Source organism: Nycticebus coucang, chromosome 5 (assembly GCF_027406575.1).
Source record: "Nycticebus coucang isolate mNycCou1 chromosome 5, mNycCou1.pri, whole genome shotgun sequence".
Taxonomy (NCBI): Eukaryota; Metazoa; Chordata; class Mammalia; order Primates; family Lorisidae; genus Nycticebus; species Nycticebus coucang.
The window spans coordinates 77,305,906-77,327,453 of NC_069784.1; the positions used below are offsets into that span (position 1 = coordinate 77,305,906).

The 21,548-nt window shown below is 35.3% G+C and overlaps 1 protein-coding gene across 2 annotated transcripts in view; it reads right to left on the reverse strand.

Moving 5' to 3' along the window:
- The window catches only part of ASCC3 (activating signal cointegrator 1 complex subunit 3), a 402,050-nt gene that overhangs the window by 276,501 nt on the left and 104,001 nt on the right, over positions 1 to 21,548 (reverse strand). The window lies entirely within an intron of this gene.

Consider the following 21,548-nt stretch of genomic DNA (forward strand, 5'->3'; position numbering starts at 1 on the left):
CAAGAAACTGGAAGCAGTGATTTCTCAATTGTATTATTGAGAATTGTGTCAAAATTGGTTTAAGGACCAGGAAAGCATGACGTTTATAACTATCTCCTTAAACTGAAGCACAAAGACTGTAAGTGCAGTTCTATACAAGGGGAGCAGAGTGACTTAGCAGTCACCAGCTCCTTTCTCAACTGTGATTAAGACCTTCTGTGCACTGGCAACTGTGGACACCACAACAGAGTAAATGTTCACGTGTGCACACACAATGCCTCTGCTCCTGCTCTGAATTGACCTCGGGCTTTCTATGTTCAGACTATTCAACAGAACTCTCTGTGACGATCTGAATGTTCTACGTTTATACTAATAACTATTTAAAAGTTAAAATGAGCTACTGCAAGAGGGGGAAAAATTTAAATTTTATTTAATTGGAGTATCACATGTGGCCAGTAGATACTGTACTGGGCAACATTGCCCCGTATGCCTAATTTAATAAAAGATGCATATGTGGCAGGTTTGTGTGGTGGCCTTTTCTCACTGACCAGTAAATCACATTTTGGGTTAGTCAATGTCATTAAATTTGTTGTGGATATGTAGCTATTGACACAGGTAGGTGTTCATGATACATTGCTCAAGAACAACAACAACAACAAGAGCAAAACGTAAAGCAGTTTATTTGCGTGGTTTTACTCAATGATAGCTAATGCTTATTGAGTATCTATCATACATGCCAAGTACCATTCTGAACACTTCACATGTATAAGAACAGTAAACCTACAGGTAAAATCATCAACCCATTTTTAAAAGAAAGTTTTAAAATAAAGAAACTCAGACACACAAGAGTTTAACTCACTCTGTTAACCAAAGACACATGACTATTAACTGGCTGAGACAGAATTTCAACCCCCATAATCAACTCTAGAGACTGTGCTCTCAACCACTATGCACAGTGCCTATAATTAAACATATGAATATAACGTATCTTAGCACAAAAAAGAAAAATAGAAAGTTAAATCCTGTATGTACTTGTAATAACTTGTGATTAGACATATAATGCTATTTTTTGTCGACTTCTTAATTCGACATTGAAATGACAAGGAAAACCATTTAAAAAAACCAGAAGTATTAAAAAAGAATTAAATAGTTTAAAAGGAAAAATAATCCTAAGAGGTTGTAGATAATCTTTTCCTACTTCTCAAAGCATTTTTAATCCCTTTTCCCTTATTAAGCTTGTATTGTCATTTCAGCAATGTTTTCAGGGAGTTCAAGTTTTGCAAATGAATTAAAAATAAACAAGTACAATTCTCCTGTTGCCACTTATGTAACATTCTTTGCCGTCTAGTAACAAAATAAAATTACATAGTAATAGATGAGGAAATGTTAGCAAAAATCAATCAAAAACTATCATGGGACCCCTCTGCGTCCATAATTGTGTAAGTCAATTTCACTAATAAATCTCCTCTCATCTGTCTGTCTGGCTGTCTCCTATTGGAGGGTTCTCTGGAGAACCCTAACTAATACAGTGGCAGAAAAAAGGGCAGTCAGATTTAAAAAAAAAAATAAAAGAGTCTGGATCCTTAGCTTTACCTTGTACAAAAATCAGCTCGAAATAAGCCACAGCCTAAAAACATGGGGGGAAATAACAAATTTTTTAGAAGAAAACTGAGCAGAAAAAAATCTTACTTATCTCAGGCTTGGCAAATATTTTAAAAATAGGAACAAAATCAAGAACTATAAAAGAAAATGTCAATAAAATGGACTTTATAAATACTAAAAATGTGTACATTTCAAAGACACCAGTACAAACATAAAAAGGTAAACCCACTGGAAGAAAATACTTGCAAAACATACATCCAAACAAGGATCTTCTATTTAGTTATACAAAAGTGTTACACTTAACTGTAAGACAAACCACTGACTTAAAATATTTTAAATAGGGCAAAGGATCTGAAGAGACACATCAATACAGAAGATATACAGAGGCCAAAAAATAATCCTACGTGAAAAGATGCTCAACTTCATTAGTCACTGGGAAAATACAAATTAAAACCATAAGACACACCTAAATTAAAGTAGCTAAATAAGTGTTAAAGAGGATGTGGAGGAACGAGAAGTTTCATACACAGCTGGTGGGATTGTAAAATGGTGCAGCCACTGTGGAATACAGTTTAGTACCAAACATTTCTTAAAAAAAATATGCATCTACTATCCTCCTAGCAATTCCACCTCTAGCTATTTACCAAAAATTAACACACAGGTCCACACAAATGCTTACACATAAGTGTTCACAGCAGCTTTACTCGTGATAGCCAAAAAGTGGAATCAAATTACACATTCCTCAAATTTGAAAGGCTGAAAAATCATGATATAACTATGAAACAGAATACTACTTACCAGTACAAAGGAATAGACTATTACTACATGTAAATAACAAAATAAAGAAGCCAGATAAAAATGTTTTATTGGTGGGCAGCATCTGTGGCTCAAGGGGTAGGGCGCCGGTCCCATATGCCGGAGGTGGCGGGTTCAAACCCAGCCCCGGCCAAAAAAAAAAAAAAAAAAAATACCACAAAAAAAAAAAAAATGTTTTATTGGGTGCTACAGCATGACTTCACTTACATAAATTTTTTTAGAATGTAAACAAATCTATACTTAGAAGGCATTTAATGGTGGTTACAGGACAGTAGCAGGAGGAAAGAGGGATGAATTACAAAGAAATATAGGGAAACTTTGAGTTCATGAATATGTTTATTTTCACTCCGATGGCGATTTTGCAGATGTGCACATGTCAAAACTCATCAAGTTGTGCTCCTTAAATATGTATAGGTTTTTGTACATTAGTTAGACTTCAATAAAGCTAAAATAAAAATGTTTAGCGCTCAACACATAAACCTGCATTAACTATAACATATACTATCGCTTTCCTAAGTATATAACTGTTTTTTTCTTTTCTAGTAAGAAAAGTCTCTAATTTAGAAATGAATGAATAGCTTATTAAATGAATGAATAGCTTATTAAATGAATCTCTTATTGAATGAAGATTGAATTTAACATAAGAGCCGTCACTTAAACTAAATTGTCAGGTTTTTTCCTACGATCAATAATACAGATTATTGATCTGCCAAAAGAATAAATAATGGTATTCTACATATTGCCAAGTAGATACCACTCACGTATACCATATTGCCATTTTTGACATAGGGGAAATATCATCAATTTATTCTTTTATCTTTATGTTAAAACAGGAATAGTTTGAATAGTCAGTGCAGCACAATCATCAAGGGTAGACGTGGGCTGTTTTTCAGAATGTAGAGTACATTGGGAGCATGACATAAAATGTATGAGGAAGGAATAAAAAAACTAACATTTGATGAAGGCCCATTATGTGCCAAGCATTACCTTCAAAATGTTTTTTAAATATTATATCAAATTACAACCCAATAAAACATTATACTGTTTTTTAATATACAGTATTTGTTTTCTGTACTTTGATGGTGACAGGGATTAGCTACTGAAAATGTTTCTAAGCCAAATAGGAAAGACTGGAGAACATCGGACATTCTCTCTTTAGACCAGCAGTTCTCAACCTGTGGGTCACAACACCTTTGGACTGTATTAAAGGTTCGCGGCATTAGGAAGGTTGAGAACCACTGCTTTACACTGTAAGTTTTTGAGGTCTGCACTTGCCTTAGACACAGCTGAATCCCCAACACAAAGCATTATGTCTTCCACATAATGCATTAAATTGCTCAGTATTTCTTTAAAATGTTAAGAAATACCAACAATATGTAAATTAAACAGTAATGAAAACTGAAGTACTATGTTTGAAAACAATCTTTGTTTACTTTATTTTACTTTTATTTTTTTATTTATTTATTTTTTTTTTGGTAGAGACAGAGTCTCACTTTATGGCCCTTGGTAGAGTGCCGTGGCCTCACACAGCTCACAGCAACCTCCAACTCCTGGGCTTAAGCGATTCTCTTGCCTCAGCCTCCCGAGCAGCTGGGACTACAGGCGCCCGCCACAACGCCCAGCTATTTTTTGGTGGCAGTTTGGCGGGGTCTGGGTTTGAACCCGCCACCCTCGGTATATGGGGCCGGCGCCTTACCTACTGAGCCACAGGCGGCCGGCGCCTTACCTACTTTATTTTACTTTTAAATATAGTAAATCCAAGATTAGCTGCATTCAGACATACTTTGATGAGTGAAGAAACAAAGAATTCTAACCAAAGCACTAACAATTGGATAATCCACAGCCCATCCTATGAGCATTAGCTGAAAACCCTTTACTGAAGAGATTCAAATTAATGTTCATGGCTAAAATTAAAGAAGGTGGCATTTCTGCTAATGTGATTAATAAATATGGATGGAAGGGAATCCCTTTTTATGGAATCCCTTTAGAATCAACTCTAAAACTAGAAGGGAAAATTTTGTTCTGTCTTATATCAACTTAGTTTGGGGGATGGTGTTTTCCCCTTTCCCCTCAAATAGTGTTCAATTCCAGAAGGTGAGTGAGGGAGTGAAGAAAAGTTATTCTTATTAGGTAAATCATCAGAAGTTAATCTGGCATCTACAAGATAGTGTTACCCAATGTAATGCCTGTGAAACACAGCTGAGCTTTCCCTGCCCCTCCAGCTCTGCCTGACACAGCTGAGTATTTACCTCTTCTTCAACCTCTGCTTGCCTACCTGTGTGTATGAGCAGGAAGCCTGAGACAGGTTCAAACTGGCTAAGACCAGTGGGATCCAACATGCTGGTCCTCTAAACCCCTAATCTTACCATCTTACCATAATATAATTTCCATGTTAAATGATACCCCTACCCCTACTATCAGCATGGTTATGATCCTAAGAGACCTGGAAAAGACAAAGAGGAGGTGGTGTTCAGGGTGAAGTTTCCCACCTGGTTTCCCAGAAAAACCATGAATATTCCTCCCTTTGCTTTTAATGCCCAACCTTCTTATTGAAAGAAATCCTCTATTTTAACTCTCTCACCTCTCACAGGGTAAGAAATTGATTTCTGAACTATGTTACCACCTCTCCATTCCTTGACCAATTGAATAAAGCCTGACCTGTTGAACACTCATTTCTTCTTTGTATATTGGCTTCACAGGAAAGCATCTCATCTTTTAGGGGAAAACTAACTATATCAATAACAACAGGGAATGCTCCACAGCCATCAAGTATCATGGAATCTGAGCTAATATCTAACAATTTGCAAAAATATATCTTGGAAAAGGGCTGTAACCAAACAATATACAATCAACTTTTATATTTTAAAATATTATATATTGCCTAGAAGAAGATTAAGAGAATGTATACAAAACTTCTTTGTAATCTTCTATATTTGTAAACTTTTCTACAATAAAATATTATTCATTGAAAATCAGAAAGAGATGTGGGATACAGAAATACTCAAATGAAATTAATTTTTAATTCACATTGATTTTTAAAAGTACCACAAAACTCTAGTCAGAAATGTAAAACTATGCAATAAAATATATGGAAAATAATATTGTAAACAAGTGGATTAAAATATATGATCTAACATAATATTTATCATAAATAGGCATGCCTTCTAATGATCTGACGACTTTGATAATCCAAGAACAGGCAGTAATGCATGTGTATCTATTTAATCAAAGTTTTCAAATCATAGATGAATTTTCTTCATGAACATTATTTATGAGTTTAATGGTGCAAAGCTCTGCAAAAATAAGATTACACATATATAAATAAATTTTACATAAAAATATATAAAAATAATTTTAATATATAAAAATAATAATTTAATGTATAAAATATAAATCCAAGAGAAACCATTTGGATCCGTCAGACAAGTTACAGAAAGCACAGCTTTCTACAGTACTATCATTAACCAGCTCAGGAAGTGTATTTTAGGTTTCTAGCAACTTTGTGGTTCTATTGCAGTGTTTGTGAGATAAGAGGCTTTTTGACAAAAATTGCCTGGAAGATTAGACACAATAATTGCTCCCAAACAATAGAAAACTTGCTTTCAAATCAAGAATTAATTGAAACTAAAAAGAAAAAAAAAATTACCCCAACCTATCATGCTCTCAGGATCCCATAAGACTGTGCTTTCTCCTGAGACTGTACTTTCTTAATCAGGATCTTCTTCTTGAAAGGATCAACTTATGACCCACCCAGGTAAAAGTAACCGGCCCACGAAGAACCCTTTCCTGGGAAGCATGTCCCTCCCAGGAAATAGTAAATGGCCAATCCTGGCCTCCTAACCCTTTCTCACCTACCTGCCCAGGAAGAATCAAGTGTATGATCCTCCCAGGAAGTGATATACAGACCAATCCTTGTCTCCCTAGCCCTTTAAATACCCTGACCACCATTACCCACATGTGGATTTCTTTCCCTGGTTGGAAAGCTCACCCCACCTGTACCCAGGCAGAATAAAGCCATTTTAATTACACAAACTGGTCCTCCGTCTTCTTTTCATCTCATGCCTTGGAATTATCTTTTCATCTTTGGCTCCATAACCTTTCACTCCTAAGACTGATATCACACATTTAACTTGAACTTTTAGATCTTTTATTAAGAAAAATCTTATAATTTTCAGAAGTATGTGATGAAAATAAATTCCTGACTTCAGAACATGTCACACATACTAATGAGTACAGAGAATGGCCTTAGGTTTCTGTGAATGCCTTGAAAGAAGAAACCTAAATGTGCCTGAAATGTGAAGTCCCTGCTCTACCAGTTTCTAACGGAACTGAAGAGTACTGAAGGGTACATTCTCTCTGTAAAGACAATATGGTTTCTCTGGAACTAGCATGGAATTTCTAGCTATATACCAACATTTGTGAAAAGTAAAGGCTGTATCATGAGACTCATTTAGTATATTTACCCCATAGTTAAGCAGTTAGCTAGACATCAGCAGGATCAGACGATGAATATGGTTAGGTTATTTTGGATTCGTCTGGGTTAGGCTGACTTGGGCTATTATGGAAATGGAGCTGATCAAGATCTTACAGGTGGGTTACTTTGAGAACAGACTTAATTAACACCCTGAGAGACTTCCAAGAAGCAGCTAATACTCTTCAAAGTTGTATATTAAACCCCAAACTTCACTTTCTTTGGAGTCTACAATGACTAGAACAGGGCCTGGCTTGCTGTGAAAATCGTTAATAAACTTTAACTTGCTAAAACGTTACTTGCTCTTTTCAAGTATTTCAGTGACTGCCTTGAGCCACCGCACAAGTCTAACACTTTTATTTAATAAGAATCTCACTGATCAGATGTATATCTCCTTATAATTGCACATTATTTCAAGAATAAAACTTAATGAAATTTTTTTATCTGCTTTTGTGTCACCGCTACTAACATGATGATATTATTAAATACCTAGCAATACATACTTCATCACTATTTTAAAAAAGATTTGATCGTCAACATCCACAAGCACTCAAAGTAATTAGTATGACATAGGTAAAATCTGAAGGGTCCCACTAAAACTTATGGCCACTCAAGTGTATAGAAATGCCAATGGATTCTCTGTCTATCAAAGGCACTCTGGAAATATAATTCCCAAATGAAAGTACCTTTTGCTTTATTCAAGAATGGTCACCTTGGAAAGAGTTTCTTCACCTTTTAGGAATGAATCACCCTAATAGAACATGCAGAATTTTATATATTTGTTGTGCTTAATTGACCCCCTACCCAAATTCTGGTTGTAGGGTCATTACTTCCATGAGATTTTTCACTGGTCTAGGATCCAAGTGAATCTGAGGTACCCTGCCCTTAGGCCATTTCCTGATGAACACCTCCAACATAAATCCACCTTTACCACATTAAGATCATCCTGAAGGTGGTTAGACTCAATCACTCATTCATATCACTAACAAATATTGCTGACTCCAGTTCTTTATATACTACATAGAATAAAAATAAAACAGCTTCTAAAAATTCTAATAAAATAAAATGTTTTTAAGACTGAAAATCCACTTTAATAGTAAAATGTAGAACATTTTACATTATAAATATTATATAGTTTGCTAGTAACAATAGTTACAAAAAATAAAAGTTAAATTTCTATAACATTTGCTCCAAGTGTCAAGAAGCTACACAATTATATATTTCCTACTTCACACCTAAACGTTACCCTACAGGAGATCCTTACCTAGGGTTCAGAATTTCTGACAAATAGCACCCTAAATAAGGGAAGAGTCCCCAAATCCTTGCCAATGCTTCCCAAAGTAACCAGAGGTGGTGCTATGTTTCTGGCCTCCCAATGTGTTAATATAAATGTATGTTCCCTATTTTCTCATGCAGATCCAAAATTGTGCATCCAATTAAAAAAAAAAAGCTCTAAAAGACAATTTTTTTTTATATATAAAACACCAAAAGTCTTGCTGTAAAAACATTAATGTGTTTGATCGTGTTGTACAACTCAAGACCCCAGTGTGAACATTCTCCATTTATTGCTAACATAAAGTTGCATGGTTTCAGTTTGCCAAGTCATTTTTATGGTCCTACACTACCCTATAAAGCAAGGGACGGCTGTAAAGAAACAGTGAGGACCCCAGCAAATATACCCATGTCATCAACACTTGACAATGAGGAAATTCGGCGTAAATCTGATTCCCTTAAAGAGAAAGAAGTGCAGATGACACACACGCTTTATACAGGTCTACAGATTTCTAAATACTAGAGATTTTTTTTTTTTAAAGCTCTATAAAATCTACTATGACATCTATGAAGAGATGCTTTTGAGGATTTGGGTTACTGAATTACTTATTATTCTTTTTATAGCAGCCTTTGAGAAATGTTTCTGTCTCTCGCCTTCAAGAATAATTGATTTTCCTGGGCAAAGATGGATCCTGTGATTGATTTATAAAGCTGTTCAGATTTTCCTCAACAAGCAAGTATTGTTTGGGGCTTCTCTTTTTAATCCAAATGGTACTTTCGTTCCTCTATCAACCACCTATGGTTTATGTTATCTTGCTAGTTTTTGTTTATTTTTTTTTAAATAGCCCATGTAAAAAGCTAAAATTTTTTTGGAGCAAGGAGAACAAAGCTTGTGAGATTCAGGAAATTCTCATCTCAAGAACAGAGCATTTAGCATATTTCAAAAGCTATGTAAGGAACTGTATGTGAAAATAAAAATTAAGAGGCATTATATTTCTAACTAATTCTAGAAATGCTTCCAGAGTCCTTCCTGACTAGTTTGCCCTTCTAATTCATTTTTGTTAATACCTTCAGCTACCTTTTCATACTCAGCATGTTTAAAACCAAACTCACTATTATAAGAAGTTACTTTTTCATGCTGTGCAATCTGATTCAAAACTGCCCACTGGGAAAGTTATTTTAGCATATGACATTTGTTTACCTTCCAATCTGTCAGAACTATGTTCAGAACATTAAATGAACGAACTTTTTTCATAAGCCAACCAAAATTTGTAGCCTTGATCACCACAATAAAGATTTTGACCAAATTATGACACCTATATAACAGAGTTCAAGGTACTGTTCACAAGAAGTCCAAAATATGCTTAAGCATAATTTTATTAATAAATTAGTTTAGCCTTCATAATCTAGAGTACAAGTTTAAAATTAAGAGCAAAATTCTAAAGTGGAAAAACAGAAGTGTAGGCATAAAAGTGAAAGTATATGAATAAGCTACAAATAAGAAATATGCTTATTAATTTTTTCTGCTTATTCTCCTTTTATGTATTAGAAGAAAATTATGAATTTAATAGGCCCACTAGAAAGCACATCCATTTTCAGGTCTCTGTAGCTTGGACCTGGACCACCTTTATGTCCCTTTAACATGATTCTTACCTCACTTTCACTAATCAAAAACTTTGAAGATTATAGTTTATTCAACTTGCATACTAATATGTATCCAAGTCCCAAGTAACCTGAACAAAATTAAGTTAGGGATGTCTAAACATCTATTAAGTTGAAATTATAGAAGAAAAAGTTTAAAATTTTAATTAATACCTTACATCTGACCAAGATCACTGACAGTAAGTTTGTTTCTAAAATAATCAACAACAAAATAGCCTATGATTTCTGACAATAAAAATGGCTTTTAGCTATCCGAAAATATCACCATTAAAATTAAAGTGATCTGATCTGAAAGAAGGTTGTGTTAAATGTCGTCAGTAAAAGACCATGAAAAAATAGACAAGAGAAGTGCCTTATTTCTTTTCTTTTTCTTGAAGAGATTGGGGTCTTGCCATGTTGCTTAGACTAGAGTATTGTGTTGCTTAGACTAGAGTATTGTGACTATTCATAAGCATGATCACGTGTACTACAGCCTCAAACACCTGGGCTCCAGAAATCCTCCTGCCTCAGCTGTCTCTGACTAGGAAGTAAAGGCACATGCCGCTGTGCGGGCAAAATGCCTTCTGGATAGAGGCATTTTCCAGAAAACTCTGAAAAGTGTACAAAAGTAGTAGCATTGCATAGGGACCTCAGAACTCAAGAAAAGACCTGGCACTCACTGAGTTCCTGGGGTTTCGTTCTTTGTTTCTTATACACCTCAAACTGGATATATAAGAAGCAGCTCACAACTTGGAAAGTCAATGGGTACAAAACTATACACCTAGTGGGGGGAAAAAAGAAAGCCTCACACAAATTAAGACTGTTCTCTCTATACAAGGAACTGGGAGGGGGCAGTCCAGAAAACAGAACCTTTTTAACAGCAATAGCCATAGGAAAAAAGTGCTCCTCCTGTAACTCAGTGTATGCTGAGACTGACACTGAGGGGATGAGCACAGGAGTAAATGAAGTACAGACTACCATCTACCTTTGAAGTAATTAACTAGATTTGAACAGCAACCAACCCCAATGGTCCAGCACACAAAGCATGCTTACCAAGAACCAGGAAAATCTCAACTCAAATGAGAGGTACATGAGGCAGATGCAAAGTGAGATGATAAGAAATTTAGAATTATGTGGAAAGACTTTTCAAGAAATTATTTTTAAAAATTCTCCCAGGAGTAGTTTCAAATGCCCTTGAAACAAATATAAAATTTTAAAGATCAGCAAAGAAACAGAAGATTTAAAAAAAAGAAGCTGGGTGCAGTGACTCACACCTATAATCAGCACTCTGAGAGGCCAAGGAGGCCAAGGTGGATGGATCACTTGAGCTCAAGAGTTCCAGAGTAGCCTGAGCAAGAGTGAGAACCCTGTCTCTACTAGAATTAGCTGAGCACTGTGGTGGGTTGCCTGTATTCCCTCTACTTGGGAAGCTGAGGCAGGAGATCACTTGAGCCCCAAGACTCTGAGGCTGCTGTGAGCTAGGCTGATGCCATGGCACTCCAGCCTGGATAACAGAGCAAGACTCAGTCTCAAACAACAACAACAACAACAAAAAAGCCAACGTGGACAATTAGAACTGAAAACCTATAATAAATTAAAAACTCATAGGAAGGACTCAATAACAGAATGAAAACAATAAATGTAATAATTAACGAACTCAAACATTGACCAATAGATTTTTTCTGATCGAAACAATCTGAACAACAGAAAATAGACTGAAGGGGTAAAAACTCTCAAAGATCAGTCCTATGGGACAACAACAAAAGATTTAACATTCCTGTCCAAGAAGGAAAAGAGAAAGCATAGCAAGTTTTAGAAATAAAGGCTGCAAAGTCCCAAATTTGACAAAAGACATAAACCTGTAGATTCAAGAAGCTGAGTAAAACCAAAAAGGATAACCTCAAAAGACATGTACCTAGACACATCACAATAAAGCTTCTAGAATCTAAAGATACAGAATACGAAAGAAAGCAGCTCAAGAGAAACAACATATTACATATTATTTAGAAAGGAACAAAATTTAAATGGAATGAATTTCCCTTCAGGGCTGAAAGACAACTGACAATCCACATGCTCATATCTAGCAAAAATATCCTTTAAGAATGGAGCTGAAATGAAGACAATCTCAGACTGTACACAGAATGGTAGCAATTGCCAGAAAGAATGTGAAGTTCGCAGATTATAGACCTATGACTACGGCTGCACAAAAAAAAAGGCAGGGAACAATTATAGCCTCATTGACAAGAGCTGCTCAAAATCAGAGTTCAGGGGACTCAGAGCTGGGAAGTAGCTTCAATTTAAAGTGAAAAGTCCAGCAACAAAAGAACCTACTTAAACATATAAAACAGAGACACCCAGATAGAAATGCACCCTGAATATATATAATGTCTACCCCTGTCTTCATCTCCCCTTTATTCTTAGCCTTCACCCTAAGTATATACATATTCTCAGTGAAATAATTAATAGAATATCTATCACAGGAAATATCTCTTTGAACAGTAGATTGGGGAATTGTGATACCAATACTGAATATGACCTGTGCTCATGCATGTACACACCACCTACACCCTCCCAACCGAGGATCCTGGAGTTCTGATCTAGAGGAAATTCACCCTTTCTTTCATTGTTGCTTGGGCCCAAGAGATCGGAAAAGAGTCTCCTTCTACCATCAACCAAAAATAACAACAATAACAATAACAAAAGAAAAAACCCGAAATTAACTACCTTAACTCCCACAACTGCACAAATAAAACCCTTCCACTTCAGAGATTAGCAAATAAATACAACAGAAGAAGAAGAATTTCAGAACTCAGAGCAAATGCCTTGCTTTGACACTGAGCCATAGGTAGGGCAGGAGAAATCTCTTCTAAAATTTCTGACCAGTGTTTTCATTGAGGTTAAAAGGAATACTACAGTAAATATTGTAAAATAGTAACTCTTCAGCAAGTGTACAATTTAGAAGCCTACGTTTCAAATTACCGGTATTAAGTAGAATAAAGATAATAAGGTTGGAAAAGTAGATGACAAACCTATTATGTTTCAAAAATTGTACAAAATTCCTTCTTAGCTGAACACCTAAAAGATACTTATTAGTACTGATGACTGATCCTCCTAATAGTTAATCTGGGAATTATATAATTCTGTCCTGTAAAAGGAAATTTTACATTCAAACCTCAATAAAATCATAACCGTTGCTAGACTTGACAGTCCTTAATGAACAGCAAAAGAGATCACATCTTTTATTATACTTAATTTATACAAGTTGGACTTAATTCAATAAGTAATAAAGAACCAAGGGAAGTTTATGAGCAAGAGAATAGTATGATCAGAAAAGCATGACAGAAAGTTTGAAAATGAGATTAATTTGCCTTTTCATATTAAAGAAAAGATAAACTAACAATACTGAGAAAGATAGGGGAAAATGATGGGAAATTATTGGGAAACTTACATACCCAAAAGTATACAGTAGGAATCATTAAAAGCTGTTAAAATTAAAATTTCTATAAAGTAGAGAAAGCAAGAAATTCAAACTCGAAAAATAAAATCTGCATATGTATCATTTCCACGTTTTACATTATTCTCTACTTTTTCCATTTATATATCCCAATCTCAAAGGCAATGAAAACTAGTTTAATCTCTGAGAATCCATGATGGAAGGCAGAAGGACAGATGAAGAGATAACTATAGAGTTTCCAGTCTACAGAAATTAGCATCATTGGTATTAGGATTATGCTGGAAGAGAATCAAGGGCAAGCACAAGACAATGGGTTCAAGTCAACTATTTCTGAAGCCAAGCCTACGGTTCCCACCTCCACAGAGTCGACAAAAATTGACAAAGGACACAGCAAGTGCAAAAATGGGCAAATGGAGGAAAAAAGCAGATGTTATAAATCTAGGTGGATTTTCTGAGTTTTAATTTCTCCAGACACCACCCAACAGAGTTCTATTGAAGACTCAGGAGGAATTCACATTTGCATTTAGTATAATGACTGGCTCATAACTTGAATTAAGATGTGACCTCCTTTGTCTTTCCATAAACATCCTCTCATTAGCATCAGTGACACAATTGGATATAGTACAAGAGCAATAAAACTTTTACTTGAGAGCCATCCAGATTTTTGCTATATTAGGCCAAAAGCACAGACTTTGTACACTATGTATTATTTAATGAAAATAAATGAATACTGCTATAGGACCCCAGAGGAAATAAAGTTCTCACAGGGTTTGAAGTGAGTTTTAAAGAAAGGGAAAGCTCTGACAAATGCCATTACATAAAGCAAATGTAAGCAAAAGTCATTACATAAAATCTATAAAACCCCAACCCCCAGGCTACAGCTGGTACTGGTACTGGTGCATGGTCTGTTAGGAATCTGGCCTCCCAGCGGAGGTGAGCAATGGAGGAGTCTGGGAAGTTTCACTTGTATTTACAGCCGCTCTCCATTGCTGGTATCACCACCTGAGCTCCACCTCCTGTCAGATCAGCAGCAGCATGTGATTCCCCTGGGAGAGAATCCTACTACTGTCAACTGAGCACGTGAGGGACATGGGTTGCTGTTCCTGATAACATGATCTGAGGAGGAGCAGAGAAAGTGATGCTAGTGCTGGGGAGGGAACTACCAATACAGATTATCATTAGCAGAGAGTTCTGACTACACAGAGTCCATGATAAATCAATTACTTGAAAACTCATATCAAAACCATTCTACCCACCTCCCCACTTCATCTGTCTTCCATGAAAAGATGAGAAACACTGTCTTCCAAGAAACCTGTCTCTGTTGTCAAAAAGGCGAGAGACTGCTAATATAAAGGAAGGTATGAAAAGGAGAAAATACACAGGGAAACTTACTAAATGGCAATGTTCAATTTGAGAAAATGTTATTTAAAAAAAAAACAAAAATGTTCTGGCCATGCTCTGTATTGGGAAGCAGTTGGAGATAAGGTAGAAAATCAGGCTGGATGTAGATTAAAAAGAGAATCCAAGGACACATTTAAGGAGCTTTCACTCATCACAGTATTTGTCAAAATGTTTTGGCTTTGTAATTCCTTTTTACTCTTTAAAATTACTGATGCAACAAAGAGCTTTTGTTTTTGTTGAGTTAAATCTATCTTATAAATTGAAAACTAAGAAATTTTTACAAGAATACAAATATAAAAATTAGCTGTCAGTGACAACATCACTTCACCACCTCTGGAAAAGTTTCCTAAATACTTATGAGATAATGAGAGTGAAAGAAAATAATATCATAATATTATTATAAAATCAGTTTTAACATGTAAACTCCCTTGAGAGAATCTCAGGAAATCCTGAGTGTCCCCAGAATACACTTTGTAGGAAAAGGAATGATCAAATCAATGCAGAGTTAAAAAACAAAAACAAAACAAAACAACAAAAAAGTCAGTTAATGGTGTGCTGAAAGACCCAAACAGAATGATCAAAGGAAGAGCCCTAGGTCTGGAACAACTGTGATGTAAGACTGTCAAATGAAACTTACTATTCACAGGACACTGCCAGACCAATAAGCTATAAAAGAAGAATAAATCGTCTTAAGCATTTCTCCACCTTTCCTAAAATTTTTTGTACCTCATTCCTTTAGGTACAATACATCATAGGCATGCACAGTCTCAGATACTCTACAATGGTTCCAATTTAAGAAAATTTTATTTTGAATAAGGACAATTTGTGTCAATTTTTGACTTAATGTGTATGCCCCTACAAGACATTATGAAAGTAAAAAGCACAGTAAAAGACTATCAGTCTGATAGGTGGCTCTGAAATAATAATCTCTATAATTACATATTTAGCCAGCCATGAGAGCTAGTCTGCAAATCCATCAATATCTAACATAACTTCCACAAAACCATGAACCTAGGATCTAATGGGTCCATAAATTTGGAAACTATGCATAGAATTTTATTGTGGTATTGAAATCTATAAAACTCCTTTTTATATTGTATGTACTTAAAATTTTAAACATAATTGAGTTCATTGTATTAAGTATACAAATTATATAAAAAGAAAAAGATTGTATATAAATACAATTGTTACTTTTGCTTATCACGTGACAATCTGTAGATTCTTTAACAAAACCAAATTTAGAATGTTTCAAGAAAAATGTTGGATATCTAATCACTCAGATTTCACAGAGATTAATATAAATTTGTCATATATCAAAGACTTCAGGACTTTAATTAAAAGATACTTTAAGAAATTATTAAAATGTCTCTAGGCAGAGGTTGATTAAAATTTTGAAAGTAAAGAGTATAAAAGAATATGCTGCATTTAATATATTAAATTATTGATTTTTTAGAAAAATAAATTTAAAATAAGAGAGAGGGTGATTGGTGAGATTACACTTGTGGTGCACCTTACAAGGGTACATGTGAAACTTAGTAAATGTAGAATATAATTGTCTCAACACAATAACTAAGAAAATGCCAGGAAGGCTATGTTAACCAGTGTGATGAAAATGTGTCACATTGTTTATAAAACCAGTGTATGGTGCCCCATGATTGCATTAATGTACACAGCTATGATTTAATATTAATAAAATAAATAAATAAATAAATAAAAATGGGGAAAAAAAAGAAAACTGCATGGGTATGCAATAACTTTTAAAAGAACAATGATATTTTTACAATGTACTCCCTGCCTTCACTGCTGGTAAAAGAGAATTAATACTTTCTAAAAACTTATAAATTCATCCCTAATTGCGGTGGCTAAAACTTCCATTACAATGTTAAAGAGCAATGGAGACAATGGGCAGCCTTGTCTGGTTCCTGATCTGAGTGGAAATGATTCCAATTTAACTCCATTCAATATGATATTGGCTGTGGGTTTGCTATAGATGACCCCTATCAATTTAAAAAATGTTCCTTCTATACCAATTTTCTTAAGTGTTCTGATCATGAAGGGATGCTGGATATTATCAAAAGCTTCTTCTGCATCGATTGAGAGAATCATATGGTCTTTGTTTTTTAATTTATGTGAATTATACTTATAGATTTGCGGATATTGAACCAGCCTTGAGACTCTGGGATAAAACCGACTTGGTCATGATGTGTAATTTGTTTGATGTGTTGCTGGATTCTGTTTGTTAGGATCTTGTTAAATATTTTTGCATCTATATTCATTAGTGATATTGGTCTATAACTTTCTTTTTTTGTTGGGTCTTTTCCTGGTTTGGGGATCAGGGTGATGTTTCCTTCATAGAACGTGTTGGGTAGTCTTCCTTCTTTTTCTACCTTTTGGAATAGGTCGAGTAATATAGGTACTAATTCCTCCTTAAAGGTTTGGTAGAATTCTGACGTGAAACCATCTGGTCCTGGGCTTTTCTTTTTAGGGAGGTTTTGTATGGTTGATGCTATTTCCAAACTTGATATGGGCCTGTTCAACATTTCCACTTGATTCTGGCTAAGTTTTGGAAGGTGACATGCTTCTAAGTATTGGTCAATTTCCTTCAGATTTTCATAAAGTTTCTTGTAATATTCATTAAGGATTTTTTTAATTTCTGAGGAGTCTGTTGTTATTTCGTCTTTGTCGTTTCTGATTGGTGAGATTAGAGATTTTACTCTTTTTTTCCTGATTAGGTTGGCCAAAGGTTTATCTATTTTATTGACCTTTTCAAAAAACCAACTTTTTGATTTATTGATCTGTTATATAATTCTTTTGTTTTCGATTTCATTTAATTCTGCTCTAATTTTGGTTATTTCTTTTCTTCTACTGGGGTTGGGGTTGGAATGTTCTTCCTTTTCCAGTTGCTTGAGATGTCCCATTAAGTTGTTAACTTCCTCTCTTTTCGTTCTCTTGAGGAAGGCTTGCAGTGCTATAAATTTCCCTCCTAGGACTGCCTTTGCGGTATCCCAGAGGTTCTGATAATTCGTGTCTTCATTGTCGTTTTGTTCCAAAAATTTGGCAATTTCCTTCTTGATCTCATCTCTGACCCAGCTATCATTCAGCATAAGGTTATTTAGCTTCCATGTTTTTGTATGAGCATGCAGATTCCTGTTGTTACTGAGCTCAACTTTTATTCCATGGTGGTCCGAGAAGATGCAACGAATAATTTCTATTCCTTTAAATTTACTGAGGTTAGACTTGTGGCCTAAGATGTGATTGATTTTGGAGTAAGTTCCGTGGGCTCATGAGAAGTATGTGTACTCACTTTTGTTGGATGAAATGTTCTGTAGATGTCTACTAAATCCAAATACCTCTTTCATGTTTACATAGATGGAGCTGGAACATATTCTTCTAAGTAAAATATCTCAAGAATGGAAGAAAAAGTATCCAATGTACTCAGCCCTACTATGAAACTAATTTATGACTTTCACATGAAAGCTATAACCCAGTTTAACATAAGAATAGAGGGAAAGGGAGGGGAGGGTGGGGGAGGTGGGCAAAGGGAGGGGGATTAGTGAGATTACACCTGCGGTGCATCTTACAAGGGTATATGTGAAACTTAGTAAATGTGGAATGTAAATGTCTTAGCACAATAACTAGGAAAATGCCAGGAAGGCTATGTTAACCAGTGTGATGGAAATGTGTCAAACGGTCTATGAAACTAGTGTATGGTGCCCCATGATCACATTAATGTACACAGCTATGATTTAATAAAAATAAATAAATAAATAAATAAATAAAAGAAAAGCTGGATGCCTATGTGAGCCGCCTAAAAAAAAAAATAAAAACTTATAAATTCAATAATACACAATTAAGGAATCAAATTCCAATAAGGTAGTGGAGCAAAGTGATATTATGAATCTCTGCAGATAACTATAAAATACTGGGTAAATATATTTTAAAAAATTAAGACACAAGAAAACATGCAAAAGCACAAAGAAGCCAGAGGAGCGTTTAATATCAAACTAAGCAGGAGAGGGAAGAACTCCCAGTCTGCAAAGATTACTGACCAGAGAGTGTATCCAACAACCATGACTATACAGAAAAGGGAAGGGAAAACCATGGCCTCATGGGCAAGAGGTTCCCCAAACTAGAGTTCAAAGCTGGGATTCAGAGCCAAGAAAGCAGCTGAAACTTAAAAGTGAAAAACCTAGCCATGTGAGAATCTTCCAAATGCCAGGTTGAGAACTAAATGATATATTTTGGAGAAAGAACCTAAGAGTAAGAAGTAAAAAAGCAAGCAGAGATCACAATGAATTCTACTCTGAAAAGATAGCCATACAGAACCAAACCTGTGAGTCTGGTGCTTTTTTCATTAGTGAGTGTCTTTCCTAACAGTGCAGAGCTCTAGCTCTGAGAGCAGTAAGCAGAATGGCTTACAGAGTCAAAGTATAGATTGTAAAGTCAGCTGTACAGCAGGAAATAGCACATAATCCCTAGAAAAGGTGAGCCTCATTACTGCCCAAATCATCGATGGACTGTGAAATCACAGATTCCACAGGCACAGGAGAGACATACGCAGGCCTGGCTAAAAAGTCAGCACTTGAAAGCATGAAGAAGTCCTAAGCAGACGTGTACCACAGGGAAGACAAAATTTGAAATTTGAGATCAAGTAACTAAGTGCTTGTAAAAAAATTAGTTAACAGACATTGGAGACTCAAAAGGAGAGAGGTTAGAAGGGGAAATGAGGGATAAAAAATTACCTATTAGTTACAACATACGCCATCTGGATAATGAGTACAACAATAAAAGCCCAGACCTGACCACTAAACTCCACTTACAAGACCTAAGCCTATGAAATAAACAAAGTAGATAATTTACAGAAGAATAAAAAGGAATCCAGAGTTTCTAATCTTAACTATTTTCAAATCAAAATAACTATATAAGCAGTGTGACCCATTTGCAGAAAAGAATGCAGTCAATAAAACATGACTCTGAGTAGGCCAGATGTTGGATTTAGCAATGACTTTAAGTAGCCATTATAAATATGGTAAAAAGAATTTTTTTTGTAAGAACTGAAAGAAAATATCACTAATGAATGGATAGGGAATATCCAGTATTAAAAAAATAAGAAACTGTAGAACTAAAAATAAAATAGCCAAATGAAAAAATAATCCTGAACAAAGGCAGGTCGAAAACGGCAAAGAATCTCTCAAGGTGAAAAACTGTAAATCTTAACAACAGAAAGAGAAATGACTAAAGAACAATAAACAGAAACTGAGACAATCACAGGGCATATGGAGTGATTCACTCTGTATGTAACTATGATCAGAGAGGAAAAGCGGTCAAGGGGCAGAAAAAAATATTTGAAGAAATAATGATCAAAAATTTGGGATGGTGAGGGCGGCACCTGTGGCTCAAGGAGTAGGGTGCCGGCCCCACATACCAGAGGTGGCAAGTTCAAACCCGGCCCCGACCCAAAAAAAAAAAAAAAATTGGGGATGGTGGGTAAAATTTTCCTTTGTACTTTTCCACTTTGCTTGAATATTTTATACTGAGGTTGTGTGATTTTATTTTCTAAGCCATCCTTCTTAAAGGAAAGAAGCCTGACATAACGAAGGCACTTTCTGAGATTAAGAGAAACAGTCACATCCTGATTCTGGGGATGCTGTGGATATCCATAAATCTGTCAATGTTCATCTAATTGTATAATGAACAAATCATTTATCATATGTAAATTACACCTCAAATTAGAAATTCTCTAGAGTTAAATCACTATTGTAAAAAGAAAAATTTACCATTAAGCCAATAAATAAATAAGTAAATAAAGCAAAGAGGCTAGTTGTGACTAAAAATACTTATAACTTCTATAATTTCAACATCAGCAAATAAGCATAATTGCTATTAGGTACAAATCACTTTCTTGTTTTTTTTTTTTTGAGACAGTGTCTCAGTATGTCGCCCTCAGTAGAGTGCTGTGGCATCACAGCTCACAGCAACCTCAAACTCTTGGGGGCTCAAGCAATTCTCTTGTCTCATAATAAATCACTTTCTTTTCAAACACCTCTCTTCAAGCAAAAAAGTGTATAATGGTGGCATCAAAATATCTGAATATTGGGGCTTAGAGAAGGTCATTTCCTTTAAGGAGGTGGAGGATATTGCCTAAAGCTGCATTTGTATCACACTTCATCATAGTTTGAGAAAACATCAATTTCAAACTAAAGACAAAGGAAGAGAAAAAAGAACTAAAACTCTCTTCAAGCCACCATCAAATAAGCTTCTGTATAACAAAATCTATTGATGTTTTTAAAGCACTTAGCACTTCTTTCTAGCACTGATTCCTAAAAGTGAGTATTGAATAGGCTTATTAGAATTACCTATGGCTAATTATTTTCCAAATCAAAAAACACGCCCTCCTTTATTCTCTCCCAAGCTCTATGTTACCCCAAGAATCACTATCATCAGAATACTGACACTAGTAAGAGTGAGTTATCTCTCTTCAGGGTAATAGGGCAAAATGTGAGTTGAAAATTACCATATCAACTTTAACCAAAGTTATTAGTAAGAAGGCAAAACAGCATGATACTGGCATAAGAATAGACACACAGCCCAATGGCTCAGAATAGACATGACAGACATAAAACCATCTCTAAATTACCACCTGATCTATGACAAAGCAGACAATGATATAGACTAGGGGAAAGAATTTCTATTCAATAAATAGTACTGGGAAAATTGGATAGCCACATGTAGAAGACTGAAAAGGATCTGCGCTTCTTGCCACAGACAAAACTTAACTCATGTTGAATAACAAACTTAAATCTAGGGTAAGAAACTGTAGGACTCCTAGGAGAAAATGGTGGAAAAACTCTTATAGACATCAGCCTAGGCAAAGAATTTACGAAGAAGACCCCAAAGGCAATCACAGCAACA